The sequence below is a fragment of the Neofelis nebulosa genome, chromosome 5 (assembly GCF_028018385.1).
Source record: "Neofelis nebulosa isolate mNeoNeb1 chromosome 5, mNeoNeb1.pri, whole genome shotgun sequence".
In the NCBI taxonomy this organism is placed as follows: Eukaryota; Metazoa; Chordata; class Mammalia; order Carnivora; family Felidae; genus Neofelis; species Neofelis nebulosa.
In genome coordinates this window covers 58,881,653-58,905,457 of record NC_080786.1, presented here as the reverse complement: position 1 = coordinate 58,905,457, position 23,805 = coordinate 58,881,653, and the positions used below count along the sequence as shown (strand labels likewise).

The following is a 23,805-nucleotide window of genomic DNA, read 5'->3' as shown; positions in this document are numbered from 1 at the left end:
ACTGGGAAAGCCTCTCAAAATTAAACCTTTCCTGCTGGCCTAAAATTCCACCATTAAAGGAACACCTGGGTGGCTCAGTTGAGCATCCAACCCTTGATTTCAGCTCAGGTCCTGATTTCATGGTGGCATGGGGTCTGCTTGGGGTTCTCTCTCTCCCACCCTCTCTCCCCACCCACTCCCATTTGCACCTGTATATGTGTTCTCTTGCTTTCTCTCTATCTCTCTCAAAATAAATAAATAAACATTTTTTTTTAATTCCACCATTAGAGATGTGCTTTCTGGCTCTTCAATACAATTGTATTTAGCTCCCAACTATCAGTGTGCTTTCCCTGCCATGCACCTCTGTGGGACTCTCAGGATGAGGAAGACAAGACCTCACCATGCAGGTAGGTGCCCCCAAGTCCCTGTGAAAACAGTTTCTTCTTCAAGGTATAACAACTTAAGCCAACATTTGTCAGCTGTAGGAAGAGGACTATGTCAGGGTCCAGGTAACAATTGGTGTCACTGAGAGGGCAAGAAGGAGTGAGAATTGCAGAGACCTTTCTTGCTCCACAACTTAAAAGAAAAAATAGTAATCACTTTCAATGCCATTAGTAAGATCTATGTTTTTTGGACAATCTCAGAGTGACAACACTAAGACTAACCTGAGTATATAAAGTATAATGTGGAATATTGCTGCTTTTTTTCCCCATTATTTCAGCTACTTGAATAAAATTTTATTAAAACATCTTAGAAATTTCAGTTACTACTTGAGTGATTTTGACCTCAAAAAGCTGACCATGGATAGTCTGAACCATGGGAAAAGGAGATTCTATTATGCATAATTAAGCAATTTGAGACAAGGAAGATAGTTTGCTATAAATGTTAATAGGGAATTAATAATGATCAATAATAGAATGCCTATTTTAAAATATTAATATAATTTCATGTCAGTTAACAACATAATACATAACAGGCTACAAAACCTATCACCAAAAAATACAAATAAAAATAAGAAAAATCTCAAAATCTCAGTTGGACTGAAATAAAACAAAACCATGACGACAAAAGAGTAAATGAGAGAAGTGTAATTAAAAGAAAAGAAGACTAGGGGCTCCTGAGTGGCTCAGGCAGTTTAGTGTCTGACTCTTGGTTTAGGCTCAGGTCATGATCTCATGGTTCATGAGTTCAAGCCCTGCATCCAGCTCTTCACCGACAGTGTGGAACCTGCTTGGGATTCTCTCTGTCTCCTTTTCTCTCTGCCCCTTCCCCACTCTTGCAAGCTCTCTCTCTCTCTCTCAAAATAAATAAACTTTAAAAAAAAATAAAAGAGAAGAATACTTATTTGTAGCTTTAGTATTCTTTATACATGCATAAAGCGATTTCCTAATTCCGTAAGCATAGATAGAGGAAAGGCATAAGGTATTGTGGGTATAAATATTTAGGCCACACACACTGTGCTGTCAAAGAGAATAAAAAGAACCAATTTTTCTCCTTAAAAACTTCACTTACGTTATCTTTTAAATTTTTTTATGTTTATTTATTTTTGAAGGAGAGAGAGAGACAAAGCGTGATGGGGGAGAGGCAGAGAAAGTGGGGAGAGGCAGAGAGAGGGGAGACACCAAATCCGAAGCAGGCTCCAGGCTCTGTGCTGACAGCTCAGAGCCTGACGCAGGGCTCAAACCACAAACCACTAGATCATGACCTGAGCAGAAGCCAGAGGCTTAACTGACTGAGCCACCCAGGAGCCCCAAAACTTCACTTACATTATAATGCTTAACTATAGATTTTACAAAGGAATTGGAGATTAATGGATTATTCTCATTTACAGATAAATAAATGAAGGTCCTGAGAAGTTGACTATTCCAACTTCTTAACTGTGGTCAACTGTCATTAAGAAGGTAATTTCTAGAGTCAAACAACTTGATTTTGAGCCCTAGATCCCCAGTTTATGGGCTGAGAAACTGTTGGTACATTTCCTTTAATTTCTTTAAGTTCACTTCCTCACTGATAAAAGAAGGGTAACGATAGTGTTTTTCACATTGGGGATGTGAAATCAAATAAAATTCTTAAGCCAGAATGCTTAGCATATTGACCAGTTTTAAGTGTTTAGCAAGTATTAACTATGGTAATAGTAATACTAATATTCACATTAATATCACTGTGATTTATCACTCTTATTATTCTTAGAATAAGAGTCCAGTTCTCCTAATACCAAAGCCATTAAATCAGTATCTTAGTATTAACTCTGTAATTAGCTTCAGCAGATGTTTCCCACATGTAAAAATCTATGGTCCCTTCATACGTTAACAAAATTACTAAATATTTCTTGTTATTCTTCTCTGAGTCTGGTAACTTAGTTATTTTGAGGGTTTATATTTTAACAATTGTGGCCTCTATCTGAAATGTTGATGCAGTCAGCCCTTGGTAAAAACAAAACAAAACAAAACAAAACAAAACAAAACAAAACAGCAAAAGCAACGTGTATTTTTATTACACAGTTTAAGTTGTTGCAATTTAAAAACTTATGTAATAGTAATGCATGGAACCATCCAGGAGGTTCTATGGAGCCCTCTTCAAGCAAAGTCAAATGCACTTTTTTCTACACTTAATGAGCTTTGAGTAAATATACTTTCCTTAAATAAATGAAGTTACCTAATGCGGATAAAGGATAGGTAGATAGGTAGGTAGGGATAGATTGATGAATAGATGGACAGATGGGCAGATGAACAGACAGATATAAAAAGTTACTATCCAAATTATGGCTTATCCATGTTTACAATGACAAAGGCACAAGTGCTGTTGAAGCCTTCATATCTTCACTATTGCCTCTAAAATAACATATTTCTAGGGAGATTTCATAGAAGAAACCATTGTTGTAAACAGTGGGATGTAGGGAAAATTCACTTACAAGTAGATGTATCATAGATGATTTTGAATTTTCACTTCATCATAGCATAAAAAATTAAATTAAGACAATTTTTTGAAAAAGCCTAAATTTCGGGGAGACTGAGTAGCTCAGTCAGTTAAGCATCCAACTTCTGCTCGGGTCATGATCTTGTGGTTTGTGAGTCTGAGCCCCGCATTGGGCTCTGTGCTGGCATATTGGAAACTGGAGGCTGCTTTCGATTCTATGTCTTTTTCTCTCTCTGCCCCTCCCCTGCTTATGCTCTGTGTGTCTTTCTCTCAAAAATAAATAAACATTAATTTTTTTTAATCCTAAATTTCTAAGAAGAAAGGCTAGACTCTGTGCCAATAGTTTTCTGTTTCACATATTTAACTTAGACATACTATTATCAAATTTTGCCACTGTAAAATTATGTTTTTAAAGACAGTATATTAAGATTTGTATATTATTTATATGGCAAATAATATTTTGAAATTTATAACAATTATACAAATGCCTTTTTTTTTAACAGAGTGAGAGAGAGAGAGCGCGCAAGCATGAGCAGGGGTAAAGGGTGGAGGGAGAGAGAAAATTTCAATCAGGCTCCATTTTCAGCATGGAACCTGAGGTGGGGCTCAATTCCACAACTCTGGGATCATGTCCCGAGTCAAAATCAAGAGTTGGATGCTCAACTGACTGAGTCATCCAAGCACCCCTGGATGTTTCTTAAGTGTATACTTTGTAACATTATGTCTTATTATGCATGTAGCTTGCTATGTATAGAATGTAATAACTAATGACATTTAATGGAAAACTTCTTTTATGATATTCAAAAAGGAAATTACATTTATAGACAGTAAAAGTTATACTGGCTTCTGAATCTCTCAGGGATTAATTGATACCCATTTTTAGTTAACAAATTTTAGTTCTGAAAAATTTGTCTATACACACACATATGCTCACACAAGCACATACATCTAGTAATTTTTATGGAAAAAATATTATACATCCCATTCTAACCCAACACACCCATATAATTTTCTACAGTTAGAAAAAATGTATTAGTTTAGCAGTGAAGCACATTTACATAAATAATAAACAATAGTTTTGATGTAAATACATTTCATATATAAAATGAAATTTACTGTGGAATAGAAGATATTTTAGTGGGTGGTGGTTGGTGGAAAAGGCGTATGAAGGACTCATCTTTAGTAAGTGATGGGTAGTCAGGTGATCTACCTTCTGGCAGGCATTTAATGTCAGAATCATATGTAATTGATGGTAATAGAAATAAAAATAAAAATTAATCATTTCTTATACTTTTTTAGTGAAAAATTTATTCAGAGTTAAAATTTTAGCTCTTGGCTTTCTATTGTTAATAGACATTAAAAAAAGCGATGGAAAATATAATTCTAGATAATCACATAGGCGAACATCTGTCAGGCAGGTAAATGCCATATTCATAAGCATTACTGTAATGGTGAATTGACAATATGTTGGTTATACATTTTATTTTATTTCCACTGTTGTATTGGGAAGAGCAGAATAAGTCTGATTGTGAATTCAATGTGAATTGTTCCCAAGTAAAGATTATGAAGGAGAAAAAAAAAGACAAAAAACTACTGAAACAAAAGAAAATATTCACATCCCCAGGGAGTTTTGATTCAATACAGATGTTTCTTGAGGACTGGTTCACCCAGTGCTTTGCAGGAATAGTTTAGCATATGTTCTAAGCAGACTGGCACACAATTTTTAAAAATTTCACAGTCGTTATACCAGTATTGACAGACCAAAGAAAGAAATTTAAATAAGTGGGGGTTTAGTATCAATGAAAAAGATACACTGCATGTGTGGTAGTGACACTGAAAGACAAAAGGAGGTTTTTGCTGTTTGACATCCTTTCTCTGACCTTAGCAGTGTGCATAATGAGATGGTTAGCTAGGGTATAATAAAGGGTCTGGAAGAGATAAAGAATCTGCTCCAGGAATAAAACTCACTTTGCGCAAGGAACTTCTTCAACTGGCCAGGATAGGGAAAGAACTCGGGTGGTACATAAAACAAAAGAGCAATTAAGTAACTTATCCAAGGTCATGTAGCTAATACATGACCATGTATCCAAGGTCAGGATTGTAGATCTGAAACTTGACACTGAATCTCCCTTCAATAAGTCCTCTCCGTTAGAAAAAATGGCCACTGTATATGCTTATGCTTCTGGAACCTATTAAATTTATATGCAAACACACCCCACACACACACACACACACACACACATCGACTGAACAGTGAAACCATATTTACATAAGTAATAAATAATAGTTTAAAAATAAATTTATATAAATTTTCACTGACCGCTAAATCTTCCTGAGGCTTAGGGATATTATAATTAGCTTTCCTGGAGGATCCTGGGAAGATGGCGGCGTAGGAGGATGCTGGGCTCACCGCGCATCCTGCTGATCACTTAGATTCCACTTACACCTGCCTAAATAACCCAGAAAACCTCCAGAAGACTAGCAGCACGGAATCTCCGAAGCCAAGCATAGACGAGAGGCCCACAGAAGAGGGTAGGAAGGGCGGAGAGGCGGTGTGCACTCCACGGACTGGAGGGAGGGAGCTGGGGCAGAGGGGCAGCCTGCTGGACAAGCAGAGCCCCCAAGTCTGGCTTGCAAAAGCAGAGGGACCAGACGGAGTGTGTTCCGACAGCAAGCGCGACTTAGCATCTGGGAGGTCATAAGTTAACAGCTCTGCTCAGAAAGCGGGAGGGCTGGAGGACAAAGGGAGGGAGAGCTGCTGAGCCCCGGATGACAGAGCGCAGCTTGGCGGGGAACAAAGGCGCTCGCCAGTGCCATCTCCCTCGCCCATCCCCCAGCCGAAATCCCAAAGGGAACCAGTTCCTGCCAGGGAACTTGCTTGCACCGTGCAAACACCCAACCCTGTGCTTCTGCGGATCCATCCCTCCAGTGGGTCTGACTCCCTCCTGGTGCCTCAGGGCCCCTCCCGAAGCGACTCTCTGAAGGAAAAGCGAGCTGAGCCTGCCCCTACCGCCACTGTGCACCTTGCCGATCCACCCCAGCTAATACGCCAGATCCCCAGCACCACAAGCCTGGCAGTGTGCAAGTAGCCCAGATGGGCCACGCCACCCCACAGTGAATCCCGCCCCTAGGAGAGGGGAAGAGAAGGCACACACCAGTCTGACTGTGGCCCCAGCGGTAGGATGGGGGCAGACATCAGGTCTGACTGCGGCCCCGCTCACCAACGCAAGTATTCAAGACAGCACAGGGGAAGTGCCCTGCAGTCCCACACCACTCCAGGGACTATCCAAAATGAAGAAATGGAAGAATTCCCCTCAGAAAAACGTCCAGGAAATAACAACTGCTAACGAACTGATCAAAAATGATTTAAACAATATAACAGAAAGTGAATTTAGAATAATAGTCATAAAATTAATCGCTGGGCTTGAAAACAGTATAAAGGACAGCAGAGAATCTCTTGCTACAGAGATCAAGGGACTAAGGAACAGCCAGGAGGAGCTAAAAAATGCTATCAATGAGCTGCAAAATAAAATGGAGACAACCACAGCTCGGATTGAAGAGGCAGAGGAGAGAAGAGGTGAACTGGAAGATAAAATTATGGAAAAAGAGGAAGCTGAGAAAAAGAGAGATAAAAAAAATCCAGGAGTATGAGGGGAAAATTAGAGAACTAAGTGATGCACTAAAGAGAAATAATCTACGCATAATTGGTATTCCACAGGAGGAAGAGTGAGGGAAAGGTGCTGAAGGTGTACTTGAAGAAATAATAGCTGAGAACTCTCCAGATCTGGGGAAGGAAAAAGGCATTGAAATCCAAGAGGCACAGAGAACTCCCTTCAGACGTAACTTGAATCGATCTTCTGCACAACATATCATAGTGAAACTGGCAAAATACAAGGATAAAGAGAAAATTCTGAGGGCAGCTAGAGATAAACATGCTATAACATATAAAGGGAGACCTATAAGACTTGTGACCGATCTCTCTACTGAAACTTGGCAGGCCAGAAAGGAATGGCAGGAGATCTTCCATGTGATGAACAGAAAAAATATGCAGCCGAGACTCCTTTATCGAGCAAGTCTGTCATTTAGAATAGAAGGAGAGATAAACGTCTTCCTAAACAAACAAAAACTGAAGGAATTCGTCACCACTTGTAGGAACCAGCCCTACAAGAGATCCTAAGGGGGATCCTGTGAGACAAAGTACCAGAGACATCGCTACAAGCATGAAACCTATGGACATCACACTGACTCTAAACCCATATCTTTCGATAATAACACTGAATGTAGGGGCGCCTGGGTGGCGCAGTCGGTTAAGCGTCCGACTTCAGCCAGGTCACGATCTCGCGGTCCGTGAGTTCGAGCCCCGCGTCAGGCTCTGGGCTGATGGCTCGGAGCCTGGAGCCTGTTTCCGATTCTGTGTCTCCCTCTCTCTCTGCCCCTCCCCCGTTCATGCTCTGTCTCTCTCTGTCCCAAAAATAAATTTAAAAAGTGTTGAAAAAATAAAAAAAAAAAAAAAAAAAAAAATAACACTGAATGTAATTGGACTAAATGCACCAACCAAAAGACATGGGGTATTGGAATGGATAAAAAAACAAGACCCATCTATTTGCTGTCTACAAGAGACTCATTTTAGACCTGAGGGCACCTTCAGATTGAGAGTGAGGGGATGGAGAACTATTTATCATGCCACTGGAAGTCAAAAGAAAGCTGGAGTAGCCATACTTATATCAGACAAACTAGACTTTAAATTAAAGGCTGTAACAAGAGATGAAGAAGGGCATTATATAATAATCACAGGGTCTATCCATCAGGAAGAGCTAACAATTATAAATGTCTATGCGCCGAATACAGGAGCCCCCAAATATATAAAAAAAATTACTCACAAACATAAGCAACCTTACTGATAAGAATGTGGTAATTGCAGAGGACTTTAACACCCCACTTAAATGGATAGATCATCTAGACACACGGTCAATAAAGAAACAAGGGCCCTGAATGATACATTGGATCAGATGGACTTGACAGATATATTTAGAACTCTGCATCCCAAAGCAACAGAATATACTTTCTTCTCGAGTGCACATGGAATATTCTCCAAGATAGATCACATACTGGGTCACAAAACAGCCCTTCATAAGTTTACAAGAATTGAAATTATACCATGCATACTTTCAGACCACAATGCTATGAAGCTTGAAATCAACCACAGGAAAAAGTCTGGAAAACCTCCAAAAGCATGGAGGTTAAAGAACACCCTACTAAAGAATGAATGGGTCAACCAAGCAATTAGAGAAGAAATTAAAAAACATATGGAAACAAATGAAAATGAAAATACAACAATCCAAACACTGGGATGCAGCAAAGGCAGTCCTGAGAGGAAAATACATTGCAATCCAGGCCTATCTCAAGAAACAAGAAAAATCCCAAATACAAAATCTAACAGCACACCTAAAGGAAATAGAAGCAGAACAGCAAAGGCAGCCTAAACCCAGCAGAAGAAGAGAAATAATAAAGATCAGAGCAGAAATAAACAATATAGAATCTAAAAAAACTGTAGAGCAGATCAACGAAACCAAGAGTTGGTTTTTTGAAAAAATAAACAAAATTGATAAACCTCTAGCCAGGCTTCTCAAAAAGAAAAGGGAGATGACCCAAATAGATAAAATCATGAATGAAAATGGAATTATTACAACCAATTCCTCAGAGATACAAGTAATTTTCAGGGAATACTATGAAAAATTATATGCCAACAAACTGGACAACCTGGAAGAAATGGACAAATTCCTAAACACCCACACACTTCCAAAACTCAATCAGGAGGAAATAGAAATCTTGAACAGACCCATAACCAGCAAAGAAATTGAATCAGTCATCAAAAATCTCCCAACAAATAAGAGTCCAGGACCAGATGGCTTTCCAGGGGAGTTCTACCAGATGTTTAAAGCAGAGATAATACCTGTCCTTCTCAAGCTATTCCAAAAAATAGAAAGGGAAGGAAAACTTCCAGACTCATTCTATGAATACAGTATTACTCTGATTCCTAAACCAGACAGAGACCCAGTAAAAAAAAGAGAACTGCAGGCCAATATCCCTGATGAATATGGATGCAAAAATTCTCAATAAGATACTAGCAAATCGAATTCAACAGCATATAAAAAGAATGATTCACCATGATCAAGTGGGATTCATTCCTGGGATGCAGGGCTGGTTCAACATTCACAAATCAATCAATGTGATACATCACATTAATAAAAGGAAAGATAACAGCCATATGATCCTGTCAATCGATGCAGAAAAGGCCTTTGACAAAATTCAGCAACGTTTCTTAATAAAAACCCTCGAGAAAGTCGGGATAGAAGGAACATACTTAAAGATCATAAAAGCCATTTATGAAAAGCCCACAGCTAATATCATCCTCAATGGGGAAAAACTGAGAGCTTTTTCCCTGAGATCAGGAACACGACAGGGATGCCCACTCTCACCGCTGTTGTTTAACATAGTGTTGGAAGTTCTAGCATCAGCAATCAGACAACAAAAGGAAATCAAAGGCATCAAAATTCGCAAAGATGAGGTTAAGTTTTCACTTTTTGCAGATGACATGATATTATACATGGAAAATCCGATAGACTCCACCAGAAGACTGCTAGAACTGATACATGAATTTAGCAAAGTGGCAGGATACAAAATCAATGTACAGAAATCAGTTGCATTCTTATACACTAATAATGAAGCAACAGAAAGACAAGTAAAGAAACTGATCCCATTCACAATTGCACCAAGAAGCATAAAATACCTAGGAATAAATCTAACCAAAGATGTACAAGATCTGTATGCTGAAAACTATAGAAAGCTTATGAAGGTAATTGAAGAAGATATAAAGAAATGGAAAAACATTCCGTGCTCATGGATTGGAAGAATAAATATTGTCAAAATGTCAATACTACCCAAAGCTATCTATACATTCAATGCAATCCCAATCAAAATTGCACCAGCATTCTTCTCGAAACTAGAACAAGCAATCCTAAAATTCATATGGAACCACAAAAGGCCCCAAATAGCCAAAGTATATTTGAAGAAGACCAAAGCAGGAGGCATCACAATCCCAGACTTTAGCCTCTACTACAAAGCTGTCATCATCAAGACAGTATGGTATTAATACGGCACAAAAACAGACACATAGACCAGTGGAATCGAATAGAAACCCCAGAACTAGACCCACAAACGTATGGCCAACTCATCTTTGACAAAGCAGGAAAGAACATCCAATGGAAAAAAGACAGTCTCTTTAACAAATGGTGCTGGGAGAACTGGACGGCAACATGCAGAAGGTTGAAACTAGACCACTTTCTCACACCATTCACAAAAATAAACTCAAAATGGATAAAGGACCTGAATGTGAGACAGGAAACCATCAAAACCCTAGAGGAGAAAGCAGGAAAAGACCTCTCTGACCTCAGCCATAGCAATTTCTTACTTGACACATCCCCAAAGGCAAGGGAATTAAAAGCAAAAATGAACTACTGGGACCTTATGAAGATAAAAAGCTTCTGCACAGCAAAGGAAACAACCAACAAAACTAAAAGACAACCGACGGAATGGGAAAAGATATTTGCAAATGACATATCGGACAAAGGGCTAGTATCCAAAATCCATAAAGAGCTCACCAAACTCCACACCTGAAAAACAAATAACCCAGTGAAGAAATGGGCAGAAGACATGAATAGACACTTCTCTAAAGAAGACGTCCGGATGGCCAACAGGCACATGAAAAGATGCTCAACGTCGCTCCTCATCAGGGAAATACAAATCAAAACCACACTCAGATATCACCTTACGCCAGTGAGAGTGGCCAAAATGAATAAAGCAGGAGACTATAGATGCTGGCGAGGATGTGGAGAAACGGGAACCCTCTTGCACTATTGGTGGGAATGCAAATTGGTGCAGCCACTCTGGAAAACAGTGTGGAGGTTCCTCAAAAAATTAAAAATAGACCTACCCTATGACCCAGCAGTAGCACTGCTAGGAATTTACCCAAGGGACACAGGAGTACTGATGCATAGGGGCACTTGTACCCCAATGTTTACAGCAGCACTCTCAACAATAGCCAAATTATGGAAAGAGCCTAAATGTCCATCAACTGATAAATGGATAAAGAAATTGTGGTTTATATACACAATGGAGTACTACGTGGCAATGAGAAAGAATGAAATATGGCCCTTTGTAGCAACGTGGATGGAAGTGGAGAGTGTGATGCTAAGTGAAATAAGCCATACAGAGAAAGACAGATACCATATGGTTTCACTCTTATGTGGATCCTGAGAAACTTAACAGAAACCCATGGGGGAGGGGAAGGAAAAAAAAAAAAAAGAGGTTAGAGTGGAAGAGAGCCAAAGCATAAGAGACTGTTAAAAACTGAGAACCAACTGAGGGTTGATGGGGGGTGGGAGGGAGGGGAGGGTGGGTGATGGGTATTGAGGAGGGCACCTTTTGGGATGAGTACTGGGTGTTGTATGGAAACCAATTTGAGAATAAACTTCATATATTGAAAAAAATATATAATTAGCTTTCCCAATATCACTAAAATAATGAAGTGGCAGGCACAAATTTACACAGGTATTTCTAACCCGGAAGCCATCGCTCATATCTTTCCATCTGTTCAGACAACAAACAATATAACAATTGAGGGTTTTATAATATAGAATTCTATTTTTTCATTCTAAGCAGCCATTTCAATACACAAAACTGAAGGCCTATCTCAGGGCAGGCCAAGAGAGTTGTTTTGTCATTTTAAATTATGTTGAAATGTGCTTTTCTACTGTTAGAGCGTCCTTGACAAGTACAGAGAATTTGACAAGAAAAGAAAATGGAAGTCAGAAGGGGAGAGGTTTTAAATGCACAGAGAATAGACTCATTCTGGTTTTCCCCATTGATATTCCTTTACTTATCTCAGCAACAGCATTAACAACTCTAGATAAGCTCCCCTTCCCTATTTATATAATATAGTAAAAGCCAGATATAAAGAAAAGTTAGAGTTCAACATTTACAACTAAGTGTTAAATCACTTAAATTATTTCTTCTTTGGATAGCACCAAAATCTCTATGGAAATTTCCTATTTTCATATCTACTGTTTTTTTTCCTCATTAAGAGAATTCTAAAACTCAGTATCTTTGAGATTTTTTTCAATAATTTTCTAAACTGAAAAAAAGGAATAGAGAATCACCTGGACCCATTTATATTTTTAATAGAGTTGGAAATAGTTGGAAAAAGATCAAATGTCATCTAAATCTATTTCCATAGGTTTCAAAAGCAAATTTATGAATATATAATAATGGATATTGTACCACCTTTCTAAGAGGCAATTAATTTAGCAATGTATAAAAAGCTGAAAGAGAAGTAAGCTAGAGAGAGAGAGAGAAAGAGAAGGAGAAAGAGAAAGAGAATGAGAATTTAGCCTAGTAATTTTTCTTATAGGAGTTAATCCTCAGGAAGTAATCAGAGAAATTCATAAGAAAACATTTATAATGCTATTTATCACAATGTCATATAATAGCAAAAAAAAAAAGAGGAAATGTAGAAATAGCATAAATAATTCAAGATAAGCAAATCATAATAAATCCCTGTGCCAAACTTTTAGGTTGCTTCCGGCCGCGTATTTAAAAAATATTCAAATGGGCTTAACCAGTATCGGCACATGTAATCGGGTGTATAACTGAGAGCAATTTGTGAATCAGTTGGTTTAGCCCCAAGTGAGTTCACCAGGTTGTTTCTGACTATCTACCACGTCTCCTCAGTGTTGACTTTATCTTCACTTGTATGCTTGGAAAACTCAGTACAGTATAAAACACTGACAGCATAGTTAGTATATGTACAAGAAAATTAAAATCTAGGTTCAGTTAAGCAGCATATGTGTTGCCAGGTGAAGTGAGGAGACCCCTGGCCCTAAGGCCTCTGCCCAGCCCATTCCCAGATGTCACTGGGTGTCTCCTCTCCTGGTGGGAAAAAATTCAGTCGTGGACCAGACACAGTGCTCCAGTAGTGTAAGTGAAGAGTTGATTAAAGGAGAGTGTGCTCTGGAAATATGACAGTGGGTGAGCTCCAGGGAGAGCTACACCCCTGGGATTTGGGTCTCTATCTTTTGTTGTTAACTAGGGGGTAGAATATTTATTACTTGGAAAAGGGGATTTCTTTGGGAGCAGGATTTTGTGGTCAGAATCTCAGACTTTCTTTGCCTTAGGCCTCCTGTGTTTTCTCTATAGATTTTTTGCCTTTCCCCATTCCAGTTACTCTATTTAGAATGTTAGCTCCTCAGGCTTCTTGTTAAATCCCAGTCACTTTTCCTGCAAAGCTGTTGCATTTTCTAGGACACTTAGTGTCACTTCCTCTGTGAAGACTTTCTTGACCCCACATATGAAGCTAACAAACTTTACTTCTCACTACTACTGGTGTAGAAGTTCTTTGAAGGTAGATAGCATGTCTTGATCTCTTCTACATCTTTGGTGCTTCAAGCAGTAACTTTATGTTACAGGCACTTAGTAAGCGTTTTAGGAGTTCGATGTATAATGAATGAATGAAAAACATTTTCCTTTAAAATGTCTTCTGCATTTGGCAAAGTTGTAAACTTGTCAGTGTAATAACAGGCTGAGACTGTCATTGTTTCTGACTTAGGATAAAAACCTTGTAAGCACATTAGGATAAATGACACTGTTCTGTATCAGTAGAAAAATGACTGAAGAAGCCAAGTTGGGGTAAGTGATTGTGCTTGATATAACTACTGGATTAACAGAGACAGTTGCCAAATGTCTAAATGTTTCTTCCTCTACATTAATCCAACTTTAATGATTAGCTGATAATATTGTATAGGAAAAGATCAAGTTTCAGACTAAAAATTGACACTCAATATTTTTTACATTGTATATATTTTCTTTCTTATTGACTAGAAAAATGGATAATCCCCTATACTATTGGTGAAAGAAGTATGGCTTTTAAGTAAATAGCTTAAAAAATGTATTGATGTAACATATACTCTTCAGCATGTAATATACATATAATTATCATATTTGAAGTAATATTAAATAATTAAATAAATAAATAAAATATTATCTTCACTATGGTAGCTGAACTAAGTCTGCAGCTACTTTAAAACATCAAACAAGGGAGGGACTGGAGACACCAGGAAGCACCAGGGATCTTTCCCCCCACCTAGACAAAAATTACACTGGCAGGATCTATATGATATAATTATTTTGGATCTCTAGCATCTGTTGAGGACTTGCAAAATCCAGGGGAAGGCTTAGATGGCAAATTGGTTAATTTTACTAAATTTTAGCTTTCAGCACCATAGCAGCTATGGATACCCCACCCCAAACTCCATGGCAGGAAGCTGAGCAGATGGTCTTGGAGCAGCTTATAAACACCTTGCAGAAGCCAGGGTGGGACAAAACAACTTTGTCCTCCAAATACTAGGGAATTGTTCTCTCAGAGCTGATTTTTGCTTTCAGTCTCAGAGATATGGACAAAGAGACACGTGGCCATTGTTGCACTTCCTCGTATCACTGCAAGACCCTCACCTCAAGCTAAAGTGACTTCAAGGAGATTTAAAGGGTAGTGGCTTTTTCTCCCCTTTATTTTTCTCCTTTTGTAGGCCAGACATAAAGATTAGGATATTCCAAAGCAGGGAAAGGCACAGGGTCAGTGTTTCCACCTCAGGGTGATTCTCAGCACAGAGACAGCCTATAGCAATAATACAAAAACAAAAACCAGCAAATTCTGGGGAAAGAAGAAAATATGATTTCTAGAGATGCCACATTATTACATTCAAATGTCCAACAAAAAATAACATGGCATGCATAGAACAGAAAAGTATAGTTCATTCAAAGGAAAAAAAATAAATCAACAGAAACTGCCCTTGAAAAAGACTTGATGGTAGATCTCTTAGATAAAGACTTTAAAACAATTGTTTTAAAGCTATTGAACGAACAAGTTAATATGTACAAAAAGTCAAGAAATTGATATATGAACAAAGTGGAAATATCAATAACAAGATAGAAAACCTAAAAAAGGAACTGAAAAGAAATTATACAGATGAACAGTAAAAATGACTAAAATGAAAAACTCATTACAAGGATTCATAGACAGATTTGACCAAGCAGAATAAAGAATTAGTGAACTTAAAGATAAGGCAATAGAAATTATTGAGTCTGAGAAACAGAAGGAAAAAATAATAAAAAGTGAACAGAACCTAAGAGACCTATGGGACACCAAAGGACCTATGTGTTGTGCAGTCCCAGAAAAAGAAAAGGAAAAGAGCATACAACATATTTGAAGAAACAATGGTTGAAAACTTCTCAGACTTGATAGATCATGAGTAAAAACATCTAAGAAGCTTAAGAAGCTCTAAGACAAACTCAAAAAAACCCATACCAACACACATTATGACCAATTGTCCAAAAACAAAGAGAAAATCTTGAAAGCAACAAGAAGGAAGTGACTCATCATATATAGGCTATCCCCAACAAGAATATGAACAGATTTCTCATCAGAAACTTTAGTAAGAAGAAGCTAGTGCACTAGTATATTCACGTGCTAATAGAAAAAACTGTAAACAAACAAAAAAAATTCTATACCTGGCAAACTGTCCTACAAGGGTGAAGAAGAAATTAAGACATTCCTAGATACACCAAAGCTGAAGGACTTCATTATCACTATACTTGCCCTGCAAGAAATGCTTAAGGGAGTCTTGCGGGGTAAAAATGAAAGGACACTTGACAGTAACCTGAAGCAGAGTGAAGAAATAAAGATATCAATAAACATAAATACATGAGCAATTGTAAAAGCTAGTAAAATAGTAACAGTAATTTGCAACTTCAGTTGTTTTTGTACAAGTGTAAAAGACTAATACAAAAAAGAAAAACCCTAACAATTATAAGTTTAAAAGCTAGTATTATTATCACTTTGGTTTATAACACCACCTTTTATTTTCAACACTAACTTAAAAGATCAATGCATTTAAAAATTATTAGTTTATTTTGGAGTCATACAATGTATAAAAATGTGATTCTGTGATATGAAGAACTAAAAGGGTTCAGGGAAAAGCTGTAAAAGAACTGATTTTTGTATGTTATTGAGGTTAAACTGTATAAATTCAAATCAGTGTGTTATAACTTTAAGATGTTAAATGTGTTCTTTGTGGTAGATATAAAGAGATTAGCTATGTAATATGCTCAAGACAAAAGGAGAAATAAAAATTTAAATATTTTGCTAAAAAACAACACAAAATAAGACAATAATGCAAGAAATAAGGGACAAACACTGTAAATGTCTATAGCTGTAAATTTCTTCTTTAGCATTTGCTTTCACTGTTTCATTAAATTTTGGTATGTCTCATTTTGTTTTCATTCATCCCTAAGTATTTTCTAATTTTTCTTGTGATTTCTTTGTTGATCCATTAATAATTTAAGAATGGGAGGCTTTTTAACTTCCACAAATTTGTGTATTTTCTAGTTTTACTTCTATTGTTGATTTTTAACATCATCTTGTGTGGTCAAAGAAGTTTTCTTTATATGATACCTGTCTTTTAAAAACTATTGACACTTACTCTATGGATTATCATATGGTCTCTTCTGGAAAATGTACCATTGAGAAGAATGTTGTTGAGTAAAGTATTCTGTATTTTTCTATTAGATCTAGTTGGTTTATTGTGTTGTTTAAAGACTTCTATTTCCTACTCATCTTCTTTCTGGTTGCCCCAAAGGGAGAGTTTGATCAAGGGTAAAAACTTTCATCTATCAGATGAATAATGTCTGAATATCTAACATAAAATATGGTGACTATAGTTGACAACACAGTATTGTATAATTGATATTTGGTAAGAAAATGAACTTAAATGTTCTCACCAAAAATAAATAAAGAAGTAAGTAAATAAGTAAATAAAGTAATGGGTATGTTAATTAACTAGATGGAGAATCTTTATACAATGCACATATATATCAAATCACCACAACACACACTTCAAATATCTTATAATTTTAATGTTAATTATGTCCCAATAAACTGATTTTAAGAAATAATATATATATATATATATATATATATATATATAAACAAAAGGTCTCAAAACTTTATAGCTTAAGGAATTATAAAAGGAAGAGCAAACTAAACTCAAAGTTAATAGAAGTAACAATAAAGGTTAGAGCAAGGACAAAAAATAAAGAATAGAAAAACAATAGAGAAGAGTCAATGAAACCAAAAGTTTGTTCTTTGAAATGATCATCAAAATTTACAAACTTTTAGTTAGATGGGTTAAAGAGAGAGAGAGAGAGAGAGAGAGAGAGAGAGAGAGGAACATTCAAATTACTAAAATTATAAATGAATGTAGAGACATTATTACCAATTTTATAGAAATAAAAATATGAGTGTACTATTGAACAACTGTATACCCACAAACTGTATAATTTAGATAACTTGGATACACTTCTAGAAATACAAAACGTACCAAGACTATATAATAAATAAATAGGAAATCTGAATAGACTCTTAACTAGTAAGGAGATTAAATCAGTAATCAAAAATCTCCTGATGAAAAAAAGCCTAGGATCTGATGAGTTAACTGGCGAATTCTACCAAACATTAGAAAATACCAATTAGGTATTATTAGAGAATAGCAATCTTTTTCAAACTCTTCTGAAAAATTAAAGAGGAGGGAACACTTCCTAACTTATTCTATGAGATAAGCATTAGCCTGTTAATGAGGCCAAAGACACTACAAGAAAAGAAACTACAGACCAACATCCCTTACAAGCTTAGATAAAACATCCTCAAAAAAGAACTAGCAAATCAAATTCAGCAGCATATTAAATGGACTGTATAACATAACCAAATGGAGTTTATTGCTGAAATGCAGAGATGTTTCAATATATAAAAATCAAGCAATATAAAATACCATTAACAGAATGAGAGAAAAAAATGACATGATCATCTCAGTTGATGCAGAAAAAGCATTTGCTAAAGTTCAAATTCATGATAAAAACACTCAACACATTAGGAACAGAAGTAAACTACCTCAATATAATTGAAGCCATATAGGAAAAACCCCAGTGAACTTCATACTCAATTGTGAAACACCACAAGATTTTTCCCAGAGATCAGTAACACAGTAACGATGCCCACTTTTGCCACCTCTATTCAACATACTGAGCAGGAAAACAGTATGGAGGTTCCTCAAAAATTTAAAAATAGAACTACTCTATGACCCAACAATTGCACTGCTAGGTAGTTACCCCGAAAATACAAAAATACAGATTTGAATGGGTACATACACCCCGATGTTGATACCAGAATTGTCAACAATAGCCAAACTCTCGAAAGAGCCCAAATGTCTGTCAAATGGCAAATAGATAAAGTGATGTGGTATATATATGCAATGGAACATTACTCGGTCATCAAAAAGAATGAAATCTTGCCATTTGCAATGACATGGATGGAGCTAGAGTATATTATGCTAAGTGAAAAAATTCAGTCAGAAAAAGACAAATATCATATGATTTCATTCATATGTGGAATTTAACAAAACACATAAACAAATGGGAAGGAGGAAAAAAAGAGAGAGGGAAACAAACCATAAGAGACACTTAACAATAGAGAACAAACTGAGGGTTGATGGAGGGAGGTGGGTGGGGACGGGCTAGATGGGTGATGGTTGTTAATGAGGGCAGTTGTTATGATGAGCACTGGGTGTTGTATGTAAGTGATGAATCACTGAGTTCTACTCCTGAAACCAATATTGCACTGAATGTTAACTAACTAGAATTTAAACAAAAATTTAAAAATAAAAAAATAAATACAAAGTCAAACAAAACAAAACAAAAAACATAACACTGGACATTCAAGGCAGAGCAATTATGTAATTAAAAAAGAAATTCAAGGGATCCAAATTGAAACAGAGGAAGTAAAATGATCTCTGTTCTCAGATGATATCATCTTATATGTAGAAAATCCTAAAGATCACACACACACACACACACACACACACACACACACAGGCTGTTAGAACTAATAAATGAGTTCAGCAGTATATATATGATAGCAGAATATGAAGTCAGCATACAAAAATTGCATTTCTATATGCTAAAAAACAATCTGAAAAGGAAAGTACAAAAACAATTCCATTTATAATAGCACCAAAAAAAAAAACACTTAGAAATTAACTTAAGCAAGAAGATAAGTGACCTGTAAAATGAAAACTATAAACCAATGCTGAAAAATATTAAAGAAGATATAAATAAATAGAATCACATCTTACATTTATGAATTAGATGACTCAATATTCTTACGATGTCAGTACTACCCAAAGCAATCTACCAAAAGATTCATGTAATTCCTATCAAAATTCCAATGACATTTTGTGAAGAAATAGAAAAACCTATTCTAAAATTCAGGTGGTATCTCAAGAGACTCTGTATAGCCAAAATAATTTTGAAAAGGAATAACAAATTTGGAGAATGCATACTTCCTGATATGAAAATTTATAACAAAGTTATAGTAATCAAAACAGTATGATACTAGCATAAAGGCAATGGAGTAGAATACAGAACCCCAGAAATACACCTTCATATACACAGTCAAATGATTTTTGACAAGATACCAAAACTTTGCAATGGGGAAAAACAGTCTTTTCAACATACAGTGTTGGGGAAACTATCCACATGCAAGAGAATGAAGTAGAACCCTTTTCTCAAACCATATGCAAGAATTAACTTAAATGGATCAAATACGTGGATATAAAATGAAAAACTATAAAACTTTTAGGAAAAAGAACACAGGAGAAAAGTAATATGACATTGAATTTGGCAATAATTTCTTGACACCAAAGGCACAGGCAACAAATGAAAAAAAACAGACACATTGGACTTTATGGAAATTTTTAAAAATTACACATTGGAAGTTAATACCAACAGAATAAAAATGCAAACCACAGAATCAGAGAAAATATTTGTAAACTATATATCTGTTAAGGGATTAATGTACAGAATATATAGGAAACTTCTAAAAATCAACAACAAAAAACCAAACACCCTGACTTAAAAACTGGACAAAGTACCTGAATATTTTTCCAGAAAAGATATACAACAAATGGGCAATAAGCACATGAAAAGATGCTCAACATCACTAATAATTAGGGAAATGCCAATCAAAACTACAATGAGATACCAGTTCAGACCCATTAGGATGGCTACAATGAATGAAAGAAAGAAAGAAAGAAAGAAAGAAAGAAAGAAAGAAAGAAAAGGAGGAAGGGAGAAAGAAAGAAAAAAGAAAGAAAGAAAGAGAGGAAGGAAGGGAGGAAGGAAGGGAGAAAAGAGAAGAGAAGGAAGGGATGAGAAAAGAAAAGAAAAGGAAGAGAAGAGAAGAGAAAGGGAAAAGAAAAGAAAGAAAAAAGAAAAGGAAAGAAAAGCAAAGAAAAGAAAAAAGAAAAGAGAAAGAAAAGATGTACTGGTAATGATGTAAATTTGGAACCTCTGTGCACTGTTGGTTGGAATGTGAAATAGTCAAGCCACTGTGGAAAATAGAATGGTGGTTCCTCAAAAAATTAAAAATAGAACTATTTATATGATTCAACAATTCCACTTTTGGTTACCTACCCAGAAGAATTGAAAGCACGGTCTTAAAGAGACCGTGGTGGTCATATTTATAGCAGCATTATTTGTAATAGCTAAAATGTGGAAGCAACCCAAGTGCCCATTGACATATGAATAGATAAGCAAAGGTGGTATATACATAGAAAGAATATCATTTAGCTTTAGAAAGAAAGGATATTCTGAAATAAGCTATAGCATAGATGAAACTTGAGGACATTATGACTGTGAAATAAGCCAGTCATAAAAAGATAAATACTGCATCATTCTACTTATATAAAGTGTCTGAAGTATGCAGAATCATAGAAAGTAACATGGTGGTTACGAGGGGCTAGGAGGAGGAATGAGGAAATGAGTATAGAGTTTTAGTTTTTCAAGATGAAAACAGTTATGTAGATGGATTGGATGGTGGTGATGCTTACACAATATTACAAGTGTATTTAATACCTCTGAACTGTACAGTTAAGAATAATTAAGATGACAAGTTTTATGTTATATGCATTGTACCAAAATATAAAGAAGTGGAAAGAATCAAGTAAGGTTTTCTTAGGGTTTGTTTTTCAAATTGAACAATATCCTCAAAGGGACTACAAAGGCCCTTTTTCCCCAATGTCAGATGATCACAAGCATTCTCTAACCATAAGGCCATCTGGAGGGTTTTCAAACAGCAGCAAGGGACCAGAGGTTAATGGAAACACGTGTTACTCCCAGCTGGCATATCAAAATTAGTATAACAAAAATAACCAACAAAAACTATCTTTTCATTATCTACTTTCTTTGCATGCATTTCCTCTGGAGCAATATGCAACATTACTTTCCCAATAAAATCTCCTGCCCCTCTCTGTTAAAAACTTGTCATCCCCATGCCTCACCTTTAATATATTCCTTATTCTCCAGTACTCTTTTTTCACCCAAAACTTGCAAAGGAGTTTTTTTTTTAATGTAGAATTATATTTCAATAATCCACCACTCTAAATTTTGGAATTATCAAGTATTGCCACTGAGGCAAACCTGAGCAGACAGCTGTCTCAGTCTTAACTCAATATACTTCACAGAGATCCCCATTGCTTATTATTTCCTGCAGTTATAGTAAAGAAGGCTACCGAAAGGTCATGGAGTTATGGATTTATTCATGAGATCTAGATAGAAGATATGACCTTTCATATTTAGATTTAATCCAGTGAACTACATCATTTCCATTATTTTAGTTGGCTGGTCAGAGCCCGGACTCATCAATGAAAATGCAAATTGTTATTAGTATATCACTTACGAAGGCAAACAAAAATACATTCTGTAAATACAACTATTAAATCCATGGATAAAAGATTAAGTCTGTAAAGCTGAAGTGATCACATATACAAATATTCTTAACATAACCAGTAACTTATATTACTAATACTGGAAATTGGATTTTATGTGACTTACTATTAGGGTTTTGTTCTATAGAGGCTCTGTGATCAAATTCCTAGGTTCAGTTCCTGCCTCTGGCACTTACATTTGTATGGCCCTCACCAGTTAAGTCTCTGTGTACTAATCTGTAAAACGCATATTACACTTGTATCATCTCATGTGTATTACACTTGTATTTTATCTGTGAAGATAAAATAAAACGTGATTTATTTAGGAACTTAGCATAGTGTCTGACAAACAGTCAGTGCTCAACAAGTGTTGGCTATTATTATTTTTAATGAACAAAAGGGACATTGAAAGTCTGTAATTTTCTTATTAAACAGTGAAAATATGTCATAGTTTCTATAAAAGTTATGATATAGTTTCTATAAAAAGTTGAATCTATGTTGTTATAAAAGACAGAAAATACTTCTACATTACTCTTATTTACCTAGTGCCTAGATGAAAAAAAAAATAGAGGTAGCCTTAAGCAAAGCTGTGTAGTCTCAAACTTCCAGATTATTCTACAAATTTTGCTTTATGGCTTACCCACACAGTTGTAGTCTCTGACTCATTATTTTTCTTCTCACTAGTCTTAAAACAACATGCGTTTCCTTCTTCAAGGCTATTTCCTAAAAAAAAAAAATATATAGAAGGCAATACTAGTACTTTATTTTATTCTATGGAGATCGTCACACTATTTCCTTGTTTAGTTCCTTGCATTCATCTGACTGTCCCTCCTCTCCATTCTCTATATCTGCTTCAGGAAGTCTTAAACTATGAACTCAGTCTATATCCTCTCAGAAGTTTAATCATCTGACTACATAGGAAGCTGTTTTCCAACACTAACACTTTCCAACACTTTTCTTTCTTTCATTATTTTTCTTGACAGTTTATACATCAACTATGGAGTTCCATTTATTGGCAAATGCAATCTGCTTAATAATTTCCTATTAGAAATCTCTGGACCCTCCTGGTCTTTGCTAGAGTTGGCACTATTTGAAAGGACTGTCACAAAATAAAATATATGGTCAATAAGCAATTAGCCAAGCAATTTTGTCTCTGTGTTCTTCTTACTGCAGGTGATATTAGAAAGTCCAAAGTGTAGAGACTTTTGGCTGAATGAAGACTGCCACATTTTTGAATGGATAAGGCCAGTTCTATTGAAAAGCTCATGCATACAGGGAGTCCTAAGGACTGAACATAGGTGATCATCGAAAGTGGTCAGAAACAAGAAGACACTGGGTTAACACACGCTATCAAAGCAGCAGCATTCTAGAATGAGAAACAGGGAAGAGACTATGCCAACATCATCTAAAGCAGCATAGAAAGAAGGAAGAATATAGAAGTAAGGAATGAGGACTACTGAATAATATATAAGTTGTCTTGCTTAAAAGCATAGTTTCAAGAAGACTGTGCAAAGCATTATATTAATAAAATAATTATCATGACATTGACATAGTGTGATAACCCAATTTTGTAATCGAATTCAGTAAACATTTATCAAAAGCCTATTATGTATTATACATAGTATTAAATAATACATAAGGATTATACTATGTACTAAGGAAACAAATATGACATGATTCTTATCCTTACTATGCTTATTGTTTAATAAAATGAATCAGCAAGGCTGTGAAATTTTATTTAATTTTGGAAAACTATACTTTCTAAGTTAATGACATGGAATATAAATTAAGCTGGACAAGTCAAAGATGATTTGCAATTTTGATGACCTACCATAAATTGCAAAATTATTATGATAAAGAGTAAAATAATTGCACATGAATTCAAAACTTTAAAGTAATAAAATAAAAACATATATTATACAAATATAGAAGCATGTATTAATTGAAATATATAAACCAAGTAATATTCTAAGTATAGAAGCAT

The 23,805-nt window shown here is 35.8% G+C and overlaps 1 long non-coding RNA gene across 1 annotated transcript; it reads left to right on the top strand.

The window, feature by feature from the left end:
• Positions 1 to 273: 273 nt before the first annotated feature.
• LOC131512123 (uncharacterized) lies at positions 274 to 23,352 on the top strand. Its single transcript, XR_009261971.1, has 3 exons — positions 274 to 386; positions 1,811 to 1,880; positions 22,995 to 23,352. It is a non-coding gene; the product is annotated as an uncharacterized LOC131512123 (long non-coding RNA).
• The last annotated feature ends 453 nt before the right edge of the window (positions 23,353 to 23,805 follow it).